Source organism: Lepus europaeus, chromosome 9 (assembly GCF_033115175.1).
Source record: "Lepus europaeus isolate LE1 chromosome 9, mLepTim1.pri, whole genome shotgun sequence".
Lineage (NCBI taxonomy): Eukaryota > Metazoa > Chordata > Mammalia > Lagomorpha > Leporidae > Lepus > Lepus europaeus.
In genome coordinates, this window is record NC_084835.1 from 48,441,217 (window position 1) to 48,457,854 (window position 16,638).

The following is a 16,638-nucleotide window of genomic DNA, read 5'->3' on the forward strand; positions in this document are numbered from 1 at the left end:
TCCTGGTCACCGTGAGAATTTGGTAATGAATCAACAGATAGTCTCTTTCTCTCTTTCAATAATTAAAAAAAGAAATCTTTGCATTAAAGGCACAAAGAGCATATACTTTTTATTCTCGTTTCTTTGTAAATGTTTGATTTTTCTGTCTTCATAGCTTTATACCTTCTTAGAAATGAAATTAAATGAAAAGTAGAAGATGGCATTGTGTTGGGTTGTGGCACAGCAGGTTAGGTCACTCTGTCTCTTTCTCCTTCACTCTGTTAAATAAATAAATAAAATATGTTTAAAGCATAGAGGAAAAATCCATGATTTGAACTCTTCTCCTCTCCTGCTTATTGTATGCTGTACATTTGGGATAAGAATTTGTAGACTAAATGAAGATTGAAATAGAAAGTGTGTCCTCAAATAACATATAGTCTAATAGGAGAAATAAGACTCCTATGTAGAGAAGATGTATAACATTGAAGTGAGGGCAAACTGCTGTAAAGGAATTGAGGAGTGACTAGATGCTGCTGAGGCATTGCTACAAGCTGCATGGAAAGGCTGGCCTGGAGCTGGCTGTGGGATGGACAGGAATCTGGCAAGCCTGGGAGAATACTCAGGGAGTGAGCAAGTGAACAAGGGAATGGCCAACATGTGTGGGGGCAGTTAGCGTTAGCCCACAGAGTAGAACGGGAAATGAGAATGGGAAGGCAGGATTGATGGCCTGGGGCCCATACTCTCAGGCTCAAGATTTCATATGGAAGTTGAGCTAGTGAAGATTAATTTAAGAGATAAGTAAAAATAACAACCAAAAATCATCATATAGCATCATATAGCTCTCAGTGTGTGCAACTTGATATAAGGAAATGTCAGAAAGTCTGTGAAAAATTGAATTAAAAAATAAGTTGAGTGCAAAACATATTTGAAATACGTATCTCAAAATGGCCTTCAAAAAGTTCCTGGAGAACACATTTATTGGAATAGCCCTGCATGTGTTTCAAAAATTGTTTGCACCAAAATAAACTTACCTTTTAAAAATTATTTATTTCAGAAATCAAAGGACAAAGGGAGAAAGGGATAGAGTGAGAAAGGGAGAGAAAGAGAGAAAGGGCATGCACATCTGCTGAGTCACTCTCCAAATGCTCAGATCAACCAGAGTTGGGCCAACCCAGAGCAAGGAGCTAAGAACTCCACCCAGGTCTCCACGGGGGTGGCAGGGACCTAACTACTTGAGCCATCATCTACTGCCTCCCAGGGCCTGCATTAGCAGAAACCTGAGGTGGAGTTGGATGAAAGCTCACACCCATGTCCTCTGATAGGGGATATAGGTGTCCCAGTGTAGATGTCCCTTAACTACCAGGCCAAATGCCCACCCCTAAACTTATTTTTCAAGTCCACATTTCCAAGAATTTTTAGAAGTACCTTCATATTTTTTCTTCAATACTCACTTCAGCCTTGTGAAGCAGTTCTTTTATCCTTATGTTTTAGATGAAGAAATATTGAGTGTATTACTCCATGTGTCTATATGGAAAGGAAGAGGGGGAACAGAGGGGGGAGGGTGAAGGAGATGTGAAGGGGCAGGGAAAGGGTAAGAAAGAAAGAGAGAAAGAGAAAAAGAGGGAAAAGAAAGAAGGAAGAGAAAGAGAAGAGAGAAGAGGAGAGGACAGATGAAGGTGGGGGGGGGGAGGAAAGAAGAGGGGAGGGAAGGGGAGGGAAGCAAAGTGGAGAGACGAGAGGGATCACCTTGGAAGAGAAAGGGTGTAGGACTCCATTTGGTGGCTATTCCAGTGTTCTGGCTGAAGAATTGTTTTGTACATCAGTGATTTTCAAAGTTTAATGTGTAGAGCCATTTGGGTAGTTTATTACAATGCAGATCCTCAATCTGAACCTTGAAAAGGGTTTTAAGCAGGAAATGACCTGATTTGATACACCTGTTGAAAAAGATTGCTTTGGCTGCTGTGTGCAAAGAGCGCATCGAATGCAAGGGGACCAGGTAGATAGCAAGATTCAGGAAGTGTGTGACACTAGTTTGGATTAAGGTGGGATGTCAGGACCAATGGCAACTAGGTAGGTCCAATTATTCTGATTAAGAGCAAAAGGGATAAAGGAGAAAAAACTGGTTAAACAGGATGAGCTGTTTATGAGTCTTTATAAATTGTTTACTGGTGGGAGCCAGTGCTGTGGCACAGTGGGTCAAGGCCCTGGCCTGAAGTGCTGGCATCCCATATGGGCACCAGTTCAAGTCCTGGCTGCTCCTCTTCCCATCCAGCTCTCTGTTATGGCCTGGGAAGGCAGTAGAAGATGGCCCAGGTCCTTGGGCCCCTGCACCTGTGTGGAAGACCCGGAGGAGGCTCTTGGCTCCTGACTCCTGGCTTTGGATCGGCGCAGCTCCGGCCTTTGAGGCCATCTAGGGAGTGAACCAGCAGATAGAAGACTTCTCTCTCTCTGTCTCTACATCTCTCTGTAATGCTGTCTTTCAAATAAATAAAAATAAATCTTTTTTTTCATTTATTAAACTTTTATTTAATGAATACAAATTTCCAAAGTACAGCTTATGGGTTACAATGGCTTCCTCACTCCCATAAGTTCCCTCCCACCCGCAACCCTCCCCTTCCCTGCTCCCTCTCCCCTTCCATTCACATCAAGATTCATTTTCAATTCTCTTTGTATACAGAAGATCAGTTTAGTATATATTAGGTAAAGATTTCAACAGTTTGCCCCCATATAGCAACACAAAATGAAAAAAATACTGTTGGAGTACTAGTTATAGCATTAAATAAGGGTGTACAGCACATTAAAGACAGAGATCCTACATAATATATTTTTTAAAAAATTAATTAATTTTCTATGCCATTTCCAATTTAACACCAGGTTGTTTTTTTTTCATTTCCAATTCTCTTTATATACAGAAGATCGATTCAGTATATACTTAGTAAAGATTTCATCAGTTTGTACCCACACAGAAACACAAAGTGTAAAAATACTGTTTCAGTACTAGTTATAGCATCACTGCACATTAGACAACACATTAAGGACAGATCCCACATGGGATGTAAGTATACAGTGACTCCTGTTGCTGACTTAACAATTTGACACAAAAGTGTTTATTGGTGAATCCATGGGAATTTTAAACAAAAAAATCTTAGAAAACAGAATTCAATGTTAGGATAGAAATAATTCTCGAAAAATCAAATTTATTGCACACTACGTTCAAGATACAATGACAAGCAGTATTTAGTATTTGAAAATACTGCAAACATGCAGAAACTGTAGAAGATACAGCACCAATCCAAGGTGGAGTTAGCAAGTATTTGCATTTTGCCATTCTTGTTTCAAATGATTTTAAACAATTGGATTGAGATTAAGCATTTTACATGCATTGTCTCTTGTATTCTTCAAGAATACTTGATGAGGTGGATGTACGTGGGACCTCCTGGCATTAGTTTGTTTCTCCAGAAGCATCGCCATCTTGCTCTGTGTGCCAAGAGGCCCACCTGTATGAATAACACTAAGGGGGCTCCCCTTGTCTTCCGACTTCCAGCTAAATTCTAGGAGGAACATCTGTGGGAGATTGGAGACAGGCAGGAGCGCAAAGCCAGAGTCCATTTTTCTTACTGTGAGCTAATGTTGGCTTCCAGGGCCAGGTGGTATGTGCCTATGATCATGACATGACCACCTATTATATACCTGTGATGGTGAGCAGCTTCAAGTTCCTTTATCATGTCACCCTGTTTTATTTTGTTTCTAGCGCTTATGTTCTCATCTGTTCATTGTGTCCTCTCAGCTCTCATCCTCTGGCAGATATGAGGTCTAATGGACCAGGGCCACATAGGTAATACTTGCATTTCCATTCCTAGCAACTAGGACACTGCCTGATGCATGATGTATGTGAGTAATTGCTCAGCAATAATCAATGAATACATAATGATCAAAAAGGATGGAAGGAATAAATCAATGTAATTAAATGAATCTAAGGCAAACACTGAAAACAGACAATTAAGGAGAGAGTGGCAGTCAGCTATGGAAAAAATCAAATATAGAGTTTTCTTTCAAGATATTCACCTTGAAGGAAGAGGAGAGGAACAAGAAGACAGATCCCTTACATCCCACCTGAATATGTGTTTTAAAGGAGAAAAATAGATGCTTCCAAAACTCTATTATTTTAAAGAATCATATCACTATGATTATGTGCTATTTTAACACTTGTAATTATAGTGCCAAAACAAATGGCTTAAAATAAGGATCAAGGGAAACGGGACATTTCTATTGGCTTCCCCATTGTAATGATATTTCTCCCACTTGGAAAGACAGTTCCTCTTCTTTTTTTTTTCCCCCTTGTTGTGAAGTGACAGCATGTTGAATTTCTGTTTCTGTTGCAAAAGAGCACAGGGGACAAATTTTAAATGGTTTATTTTATAATAGTTTATTTTGTAAAGCTTTATCCTTTGAAATCCAAAGGTCAATGATACTTCATATATGCAAACTGAGTTGTTAAATGCATTGCACATTACTGGGTCTGGCAGATGGGGAAAACTAAAGATTTATCACAATGACCGGTCAGGAACCTGGTGGGGTAATTGTGCACACAGTGTGACAACCAATGACAATCCTTGAGTTCTATCCTTACCAAGGCCTCTGGCATCCATGCACAAAGCTAATGTTTAGTTCCCCAAGTGTCAAAGTCAAAATCAGTATCTTTTGATACGTTCTAGTGGGTTGCAATCCTTTTTCTTCTTATGAGGAAGCTGAGTTTCTGTTCTGTAATAAAAACTTTAATAAAAACTTCCCTGGCAAATTTCATGTGGTCAATCTTATTTTCAGTTTAGAATTGGATGCTTTATGTTGAAACTAGACAATTTGAAATGGCGGGAAGCACTGTCATTGTAATATCTGAAATTTGATAAGATTCTTTCTAAAAAAAAGATTTTATCTATTTGAAAGTCAGAGTTAACACAGAGAGAGGAAGAGACAGAAAGAGAGAGATTGTCTATCTACTTGTTCATTCCTCAAATGGCTACAACAGCCAGGATTAGGCCAAGCCAAAGCCAAAAGACAGGAGTTTTTTCCAGATCTTCCATATAGATGCATGAGCTCGAGGACTTGGCCATCTTCCACTGCTTTCCCAGGCACATCAGCAGGGAGCTGGATTGGAAATAGAGCAGCTGGGACTCGAACCAGCAACTATATATGATGCTGGCACTTCAGGCAACAGCTATACCTGCTATGCCACAGCAGTGGCCTCAGATTATTTCTTTAAGGAGCTTAAAGTACTTTTGTGGAAAGTCTTATTCTTCAAAATATCAATGAAATAGATAGATGTTGTCTTCCATAGTACATTCTTCCATATTCAAATAAATGTGTACACTGCTCACACAAAAGCATTAATTTGTCAGAGAGAGAGAGAGAGAGAGAGAGAGAGACAGAGAGGAAGCATCATGGATTATTGAAGTTTGGGCGTAAAAGTTGGATAATGCATCATCCTAAGATGTATACTGAGTAAGCTATGGAAAGTTATTTCAACCACTGAGATTTGAGTGCTATTTGCTTATTGCAGCATGATCTACCTGTCCTGACCACACAGTATAAGCATAGTTATGTACATAAAAACACTACATCATGGTGCCCATAAGAATTAAATCAAGTCACATTTCTTCCACCTGCCCACCATGTAGGTAGAGTAAAGCATGTAAACTTTCTGAGCCTCAATTCCCATTTCTATGAATTAATGAGCCCAATAATGCATATCTCACTTGGTTACTGTAAAAACTAATAGAAAAACTTGCCCCATGTCTGGCATCTGCTAAGAATATATTAAATGGAAGCTATAAATACAGACTCCACAATTTCCAGTGTAATGAGGTTTTGACCATGGCTAAAGCAGGTCAGATTGGCATGTCATGCTGCTGTAGTCTTCCCCAGTTTTGCTTCTCTCTCCTAAAACTCTAAGCCTTCGGTTATGGGGACTTACATTAGGAATGTTTCTTTTGTCATGTTGGTTTCCAAAATATGTGAGCTATACATAGTGGTAAATAAGGATTGTATGGTTCTCCTATCCTAGCCTCTGCTTTCCCGATCTTAAATGTCATGTCTTTGTGGAAGCAGCAGGAAAACCTCTCTTCATCATCTTTCTAGGTAGTTATCTAATGTAAGTCATCAAAGGTCACAGGCCTCCTTCTATTCCAGTGATTGCCAAGCTGTGTCTAGTTATCTCTCTACAGTCTTAAGCATCTCCCTGTCTGATTTTTCTAGCTTTCCTGTAATATTGCTCTGTGTGCTTCCAATATAGACCATAAACAGGTCAATGAGGATTTTGAATTTTAAGAAAAACTTTTTAAATGCATTTTGACCTAAAGTTTTAACAGTTTTCAGGGGAAAAATCATGTTTTTATGTATTTTAAAAGAATATGCTTGGGGTTGGTATTTGGCCTGGCGATTAACATGCTGATAAGAATGTCTAGAGTTCAGTTAAGAGGGCCCGGGTTCAATTCCTGAGTGCACTCTCAATTCTAATTTCCTGCTAATGCAGACCCTGGGATGCAGCAAGTGGTGGCTCAAGTCGTTGGGTTCCTACCATCCATGTGGGAGACCTGAATTAAGTTCCTGGGCTCCCATCTTCAACTGGTGACCTAGAGCTATTATGTGTGTTCAGGAAGTGCACAAGTAATTGGGAGTTTCTCACTGTGTATCCTTTTATCACTGTGTCCCTGCCTCTCAAGTATATTTTAAAATATTTTTAATTTAAAGAAAACGCTGTTTCAATGCTAAAATGTTGAAAGTTTTCCCTGAAGATTAGGGAGAAGACAAGGAAGCCCATTTTATCACTACTACTCAACTCTCTACTAAAAGTTCTAGTCAGATCAATTAGACAGTTAAAAAAAAAGAAAGGAATCCAAATTGAAAAGAAAAACAGTAAAACTGTTTCTGTTCACGGATGATGGGATTCCATATAGGGACAATCCTGAGGGACACCACAAAATAGCTCTATTAGAGATAATAAACAAATTCAGCACAGTGGCAGGCTACAGGATCAATCAATAAAAATTAGTTGCATTTCTACATCCTAGCAGTGAACAATTTAAAAGGAAAATTGTGAAAGTAATTCACTTACAATAGGATCAAAAGAATAAAATACTTAAGAATGAAGTTAGCCAAGCAAATATTAGACTTGTACACTGTACACGAAGAAGCATTGCTGAAAGAAATAAAAAAAACATAAATAAGTAGCAATTTCCCCGAAATTTCAGTCATTACAAAGTCCCACCTGTTATCTCTTTAGTAAAAATTATTTTAGATTTTTTTTCCTATTCAGTATTAATGAGGTTTCTTGATTAGAAGCCGTAAGAGTTGTCTTATTGTTGAGACTTGGCCAGTGACTTCACCCATTAGAGTTTCACTTTACCCTTCTTACATTGGATATAACATTTGGATCTACTGCACTGACTGCAGTGAAGAAATACAGGGGTCTTTTTATCTGTTCTTCTGCCACCCTCCACTCACACCTTCTATGTAATAGCACAGGATGGCTGCTCTAACTCCAGCCCTCATACCCATATTCTGACCCCAAAGAAAGAAAAAAAGGTCAAGAGAGAGGCTTGTTTTCACCTTTAATGATGCTACACCGAAGTTATTATTACCTCTTACATTTATTCACATCATCATGCCACTTGGGAAGGGATATCAGGCCTGTAAAAGGTTCAGCAAAGAGCCTAGCTCACAACAAGGGATTTATTTCAGAGAAATAAGGGAAGAACTCATGCTGAGTGACAATGTATGGTCACTGTCCAAGCAAGCAAAAGTCAGAATGGCCGGTGCTGCTCCAGACATACCTCCAGGGTTTTCTTGGGCATAGAATGACATCAGCTCTTCTTTAAATATTTCATTTACATGATTGCAAGCCTCTTAGGGAGACTGAACAGCTTAAATCAGAGATGCAAACAGAACAGGGAAAGGGCAGAAAAATTAAAAGCCATCCTGGGTGACGCATAACTGAGTGTGAGGAAGGCAAGCAGCACAGTGGGGGTTCCCGGAGAATGACTACCACTCTCCTGCTCAACTCAACAGCAGGTCCTCAGATTCCAGAACTGAAACACATGAGAACCACAATTCACTGGTATCTCAAACAATTAGAGGATCCAGAAGTCAGAATTTTTTTTTTTTTTTTGAAATTTGTATTTTATGGGAAATTCCCCTCCCCCGGTCTTTTGTGTCTTAGGGTTTCAATGTTTAAAAACTCTTTGCAGTTTGCTTGCGGACAACCAATTGGAGGCATCTGTTAGGAAAAAGTAAGGCAATCCATCAGGTCCTTAAAAATGGATGGCCTTTCAGGATCTGCAGATAACCTTTACTTTGGAAATGATTATGAAGAGTGGGGAACAGGAGGCCACACTTGCTGTCATTGCAGCCTCACGGAGTATTTCTTGATGCCAGGTATTGTGCTTGAACCTTTGCACATTCACTGCATCAAAGCTTCACAAAAGTCTTGCAGCGTCGTCCTTTTTGCAAAAGCATAGTGCATGACAATTGAGGACTCGCGAGTGTATGCTTTATGACCAGGGTCACATAGCTGTGCAGGGGCAGAGCTGAGCTCGAAATCTGGGTCTGTCTAATGCCCAAGTTCACGTTCTTAATTCGTAGCCAATACTGTGCTCAATTTCTATGCCTTTTCCAGAACAACATATGGTGGGTTTGCCACAATATGAAAATAAGGCTGTGAAAATTGGGAATGCAGAAGCTCAATGTTTAGCTTTAAACTCAGGGTCCCTCCCGTCTGCGACACAGCATGGAATATGCAAGCAGGAGTCACCCAAGCCTAAAAAGTCCCGTGAGGACCCCTCTGCTCTCAACATCACACACTCTCTTTAAACGACATCTGGAGGGCCCTCACGCCATTTATCCCATTAAATAAGAAAGGGATTTCTGGCAGTTACCATTTCAGGGCTTAAATCCACAGTGGAGCTGTGCTACTTATTTAGCACAGGTGTTTAATTGTGATAAATTGGAGAAAGTCCCGGTATTCAATGGTCCTCAAACTTGCACTACCATCTGGACAGAGAGGGATAGTGGCTTCCTGTCAGCAAATTTGCTTATTGAATGCCCAGGGTGCTGGCCTGGTAGGAGACCTCCGGGGGCAGGGCAGGAGGTCGGGTGGGCGTGGGGGCAGGCAGAGTATGGAAACCTTCCGCAGGCTGACAAAACACTGTGGGAGATGAATAAGAAGCTGTGTGCTTTTTAGCTTTTTGATAACCTATTTTTCCCAACCCAGCGTTAAATATTAACAGCACTTGAGTATATTGGTGAGTGAGAGACAGCGCTGGCATTTTGTGCATGAAGGGAACGTTACATCGACTACTTTTGGCGAACGTTTCTGTTGATGAAGAGTGCACGAATGTTTCTGTGGTCTGCCATGGAAATCAGTGCATGTTTCAGTTCATCAAATGTGCTTTAAAGGAGATGCTTCTCTCAGCCAATGTGAATTGCAACCGGAACTGTGTGTATCTTATCACCTGAATCAACAGAAAAACTGGCAGAAATAGATGAACTGATGGTCTTCAAGACACTGGACACCAAAACATGAAGGACAACAAGCCCTCAAAGACAAAAAGTATGATGAACCCTATGATTCAATCGGTGCTGCTAAATGACTTCCGAGAGTCTACGGGGAAAACACAAGAAGGGGGAAGTTAGTAAAATCAAGTGGAGTCTGAGTTGAAGCGACAGAGCTGACTGGAGAGGTCAACCTGTTAGAGTAACAGTGTGCGGCTTGGAGAGTTGCACACAGAGAGTGTTCCAGAAAACTGCAGAGTGCCTCGGGTATTCCGTAGAGAGCTCAGGTACACATGTGTGCCATCTGAAAGGATCAGGAAAATGCAGCACCTACACAGGGCTGAGAATTAACTGTTTTCTCTGGGAAGACTGAAAAAAATTCATAATTTCCAGGGGGCCTTGTCTTAGTAGTGGGTAATAACTAACCCTGCCTAAATACTACTCTTGTCCTGCCTAACAAAATTTAAAAAGGAGAAACTAGAAAAAAAAAAAACTATTTCCAGGTAACCAAACTGCAATCAAAACAAAGCTCAATGATATTTATAGGAATATAAAAATATCCAGCACTCAACAAGATGGAATTCACAATGTCTGGCATCTGGCCAAAAATTACCAGGCATGCAAAGTGCAGGAAAATAAAATCTAATGAGGAGAAAAATTAAATGACTAAAGCTGAACTAGAACTGATGTAGATGTGAGAATTAGTAGACAAGAATATTAAGACAATTACGGACATGTTCCATATATTCAAAGAGTTAGCAGATTTCAGTACTATACTTTTCATTATTAAAAATTGAATCAAAATCATAGTAACATTTTCTGATCAATAAAATCATTCTAATATATGTATATATAAAAAGTGCTATGCAAATGATCTAGAAGGAACTAAAACCACATGAACTGTACATTCATGTAAAAACTATAGTTATTGAAGAGTTGTAGTATCAGACTCAATTACACAAATTCATCAATGGAAAAGACTAGTTATTTCACCAACACAACCATATAAAGACAACTTATTTTTAATATAAAGACAATGCAACTCAGTAAGATTACAGTTTTGTTTTTAAATAAAGAATGCTGGAACACTTGGTACCCATATACAAAAATTCTCAACTAGCACCTTACAAAAATATGAATTCAAATGAATCAAGAAATCTGAAATTTTTGGAATAAAATGTAAGAGAAAAGTCTTAGTGTCCCTAGATTAGGCAAGCATTTCTTCAATATAACACTGAAAACATGATTCACTAAGAATAAATTGATCAAGTGATATAATCAAGATTTAAAAGTATTTTCAAAAGGCACTGTTAAAGGAATGAATAAGTCACAATCTGAAAGAAAATATTCACAAAGGACTTATATCCAGAATATACAATGGAACTATCTCAAATCCCAAAAACAAGAAAACTAACAATCTCATTTAAAATATAGGCAAAAATATGAGCACACTTTTCATAAAAGAAAATGTAACGGATGCCCAATCAGCATGGCATTATATTTGACATCATTAGTAGTTAAAATGCAAATTAAAACCATAGTGATATACTAATACATACCTATATTGATTTATTTTTAAAGATCCATTTTTTTATTTGAAGGAGAGAGAGGCAGAAAGCAGGGGGATGAAGACAGAGAGAGAGAGAGAGTTTCCATTTGTTGGTTCACTTTCCAAATGGCCTTAACAGCCGGGGTTGGTCCAGACCTGGCCAAAAGCCAGGAACTCCATCTTGAGCACCCACATGGGTATCAGGGGCTCAAGCACTTTGACCACCATCTGCTGACTTCCTAAATGCATTAGTAGGGAGCTGAATCAGAAGAGGAGCAACTAAGACTCCAACTCTCGCTCCAATATGGGATGTGGCATCACAGGTAGCAGTTTAGCTCAGTACACCACAACACTGATGCACAGGGTCACAACTTTTTGAATGGCAAAATTAAAAAAGCTTGCAATGCCAAGAGGATATAAAAGCCCAGAAATAGTCATCCATTGCTGGTGAGAATGTAGAACAAAGGAACCTCTTTGGAGACTAGTTTGGCAGTATCTTAAACAGTGAAACATACACCCACCCAATGATGCACTAATTCCATTCCTAAGTATTTCCTCAAGAGACATCAGAGCATATGTTCACACAGGGAGGTTCACAGAAGCTTTCATAGTAACAGCCAAAAGTTGAGAAAAATCTCATCAACAAGTTTGGAATAAATGAATTATTATTTTATATGATAGAATATAATTCAACAATAAAAGACATATAATAAGTGCAATAGATTTAGTGAATCTCAGCTGATTAAACTGAGTGAGTGTAAGAAAAGTAATTGTATATATGTTCAACAAATAGTATAGGGAAAATAATATCTACATGCAAAAGATTGAATTTGAAATATTACTTTATACAGTATACAAAAATCAGTTCAAAATGGATCAAAAGCCTTACTAAAAGTAAAACCCATAAAATTCTTAAATAAAACAGAGGTGAAAGCTTCATGGTATTGAATCTTGTGAGTTCTTAGGTAGGACACCAAAAGAAAATAAACAGATAAAGGGACTTCATTAACATAAAAAATGTGTGCACCTAAAAGCACTATAACAGAATCCAAAGAAATCCCTAGAATTAGAGAAAATATCTGCAAATAATTTTATCTGAGAGGAGTGCCATATTATCAGAATAAATAAAAAAACTTTCATAGCTCAGCAATTAAAAAAAAAAAAGCTTCTATTGTAAACTGATAAGAACAGATACTACACTTGATCTTAGCCAAAAGGCCAAGAAGTGATACACTTCTATTTTAAAAACTGACAAAGGGCTTAAATAGACATTTCTTCAAAGAAGATATGTAAGTGGTCAATAAGCACATTAAACAATGTTAAGTATCACTAATCTTCATGGAAAAACAATTAAAATAGGTGCTTTACCATTTTATACCAATTAGGATGGCTATTATTTTTAAAAATACACCAAATCAGAAAAAATAGTGAGCATTGGTGAGATTAGGGAGAAATTGGAACCACTGTGCATTGCTGGTGGCAATGTAAATTGCGTATGTGCTATGATGGTTTCTCAAAGGTTGAACATAAAGTGATCATATGATCCAGCCACTCCTTTTCTGAGCATATGGGATCGAACTTATATTTGTGTACTTAAAATACATAGCCTCATTATTCACATAATCCAAAAAAAATGGTTGCAAACTTAATGTCCAGTGACAGATAAGTGATTTTGCAAAATTGGAAGATACATGTTTGTTTATAATATATATTCCAATGTATTATAATCTAATATATTATATACAATATTATATATGTAATATAAAAAAGCAATGGATTCTGACATTTTACAAAATGGTTAAACCTTGAAGACAATATGTTCAATGAAATAAGCTAGTCATAAAAGGGCAAATACCATATTACTTAACTCAAATGAGGTTCCCAGAGTAATCAAATTTTGACAGAAAACAAAATCATGGTTTCTAGGAACTAGAGTGAGAGATGAAATCAGTGGGTAGTGGGTACAGAGTTTCAGACAAGGAAGATGGGAGAAGTTCTAGAGACAGATGGTGAGGAAGATTCCATAGCAATGTGATTGTACTGCATGCTACCGAATTGCTCACTGAAGTGTGGCTATAATGGCAATTTCACATTCTAAACATGTTACCACAATAAATGAGAGACAAGAGTATAAACTATTCGATTTCATTCATATAGAAAAGTTAAAAAGCCATCTATTGGAAGTAGGTCAATGTTTTCTTGGGTATGTGGGATGGGGAAGTATGGAAAAGAGGGCTTACTAAAGGGTAGAAGAAATCTTTTGGAGGTGATGAATTATTTTTCTTGGTGGTGGCATGGTTTTTTGGATGTAAACATAGGTCCACAGTTACACAGTACAATTGGATACTATGAGCATATATTTATAATTGATTAAGAATAAGTGGACTTTGACACAAAGACCTAAATATAAAAACTAAAACTATAAAATTCTTAGAAGGAAACATAGTACAGCTCAATTGGCTAATCCTCCCCCTGTGGCGCCGGCACCACGGGTTCTAGTCCCGGTTGGGGAGTCAGATTCTGTCCCAGTTGCTCCTCTACCAGTCTAGCTCTGTGCTGTGGCCGGGGAATGGAGTAGAGGATGGCCCAAGTGCTTGGGCCCTGCACCCACATGGGAGACCAGGAGGAAACACCTGGCTCCTGGCTTCAGATCAGTGCAGCGCGCCGGCCTTAGTGGCCATTTTGGGAGTGAACCAAAGAAAAAGGAAGACCTTTCTCTCTCTCTCTCTCTCTCTCTCTCTCTCTCTCTCTCTCTCTCTCACTGTCTAACTCTGCCTGTCCAAAAATAAATAAATAAATAAATAAATAAATAAATAAATAAATAAAATAAAGAAGGAAACATAGTAAACATTTCTTGACAGGTGAAATTTTCATGACTTGGATTTGGCAAAAGGTTCTTAAATATGACGTCAAAAATAAACAACACAAGAAAAAACAGACAATTTTACATTATCAAAATGTAGAAACTTCCATACATAAAGGGGACTATCAACAAAGTGAAAAATGAATCCACAGAATGAGAGAATAAGAATTATGTGACCAATGAGAGATTTGTATTCAGAATACATAAATAAACCTGCAACCAAGTAACAAAGAGAAAATAAACTAACTTTAAAAATGTACAAAGGATCAGAAGACACATTTTTTTCCAGAAAAACATACAGATGGCCAAGGAGCAAGGAGCAAGGGAAAGGATGCCAGACATCGTCTATCAAGGATGATCTGTCCACAAATCAAAACCACAGTGAGATATCACCTCGGCCAGTGAGGAAGGCTAGTCAGATAATAACAAATGTTGCCGAAAATGAGGAGATTCAGGGCTGCTAGGTACGTAAGGTGGTGTTGAGAACATCAATAGTCCTGGCCCTCAGGAACAGAATCTGAGAATCCCTCAAGGATTCCATATAGAGTTACAATCCAGCAATTTCTCTCTTAGCTTTATATTAGAGAAAAATGAAAACATAAGGTATGGCAAGACCTGCACACGAATGTTTATATCATCACTGTTCACAAAAGGTAATTGTGAAGACAGCACCAATGTCCATCAATGAATAAGTGGGTAAACCAAATGTGATATATTCATAAAATGGACTATTATTTATTATTACTCAGCCATCAAAAGGAATGAAATATTGACAACAGCTACACCACAACTGAATCTTAAAAACATTATGCATTATTCTAAGTGAAATAAGCCAGTCATAAATAGCCCTATTCTAGGTAAGTCCTCCATATAAAATATCTATAGAGACAGAAAATAGATTACTGGTTGCTTAGTGTGGGGGCAGTTGGGTGCTGACTACTGAGTAGTATGGGATTTCTTTTCGTGCAGTGTTAAAAATGATGTAAAATGGATGTTGTTAGGAAAACAGGCACATAATAGAGAGGAGACAATGCATGAATTTACAGCTAGACGGAATTTATTCAGAGAAAATAAATTCGTAGAGGTGGATGACCAACTGCCTGCATGCATGTTGATGGAACATGTGGCAGAAGGCCCTGACTCCCCGGGGCCAGGCTTTTTTATATTTTAGGAGGGCTATGGATGGGGGTGGGGGTAGGGGGGACCAGGCAGAGGGGAATTTCTGGAACTGGTCTTTCAAGTGTTCCAGCAATTGGTCTTTCAAGTGGTTGTTGGGGGTGCGATACGAAGGCAATAGCCTGTGAGAACCAATTGAGATTCAAGGGCAACAAATACATTCCAATGTTTATCTTTCTTTTAGTCAATGAGCAAGATTGGCTGAGGCTTGTCTTTGTTCTATCAGATGTGGTGGTGAATATGTTACAAAGAAACAATGACTTGTACACTTTAAATAAATGGATTCTATGCTATGTGAATTACATCTCAATAAAGACTTTTTTTAAAGTTCATCATGAGCTCAGCTCTCTCATCTTCCTGCATGTTCCATGTAGTTGAAGGTGCGACTAAAGGGAACGCTACCTGGATGAGGTACTTTCCCAAAGCTAGTGAAATATCTAGTAGTTGGGGGTTTAGCCCATACATAGATAGCAGTGTCTGTGTGTGTATGTGTGTGTGTGTTTGTAAGATTTATTTATGCATTTGAACAGCAGAGTAAAGAAAGAGAAGATACGGAGAGATCTTCCATCTGCTGGTTCATCCCAACAAATGGCCAACATGGCTGGGCTTGGTGATGTTGAAGCCAGGAGGCCTGAACTCTATCTGGGTATCCCACAGAGGTGCAGGGGCCCAAGCACTGAGGCATCTTTTGATGCTATCCCAGCTGTGTTAGTAGGGAGTTGGAACAGAGGTAGGGCAGATAGAATTCGATTTAGTACTCATATGGAATACAGATAGAATTCGATTTAGTACTCATATGGAATGGTGGCATTACAGGTAGTGGTGTAACCAGCTGTATCTGCAATGTTGGCCCTGGACCTCTGCTCTTGACCTCACAATATAGACATCCAGCATTCACATATTACCTTCCCCTCTGTCAGACACACACTTGTCAGAAAGCCTCAACAAGTACATCCAAGAAAGCTTCCCCGTCATACATTGCTAAGTGACAACAGAGAGCACTCAGGTGTCTAACTTCTGTCCAGTGTCTTTCTAGTACTTTCCCAACATCTTTGACAGAACCCTGGCTCTCAAGGTTGCTTTCTGAACTCCTGAGGGATCTGGCAGCTTTAAACCAAGCCACTCTGCTACATGCTTCATGCTTCCACTTGATTTCATTCACCTCTTGGCTGACAAAATCAAAGTTGGCGAAATTGCACTGCCCTGCTCGCCCAACTCAGTCTGAGTTAAGCTCAGAGACAAACCTAAGCTAGGAATAGCCTAAATGGAATGAATAAATCAGGCCCTTTTGCTGTTCCTGTGAACACAGATGTCTACTCCTATCTTAGAGTAAGGACAAGTATTCTGATAAACAAACTCTACTGGAAAAGGCATCATTATCGAAGGGGATAGTGGCAGTAATTACATTAATAATAAGACCCTAGTTCTAGAAAATCAGTGCTTAGAGGTTGGGAAAAGGTAGATTTCACCCTTCAGTCACTTGTTACTCAAATCAGGTTTTTATTGAATTGTTGTAAATGGATCA

At 38.8% G+C, this 16,638-nt stretch overlaps 1 pseudogene; it reads right to left on the bottom strand.

Moving 5' to 3' along the window:
- Nucleotides 1-12,173: 12,173 nt before the first annotated feature.
- Nucleotides 12,174-12,304, bottom strand: LOC133767395 (U2 spliceosomal RNA; annotated as a pseudogene).
- Nucleotides 12,305-16,638: the final 4,334 nt, after the last annotated feature.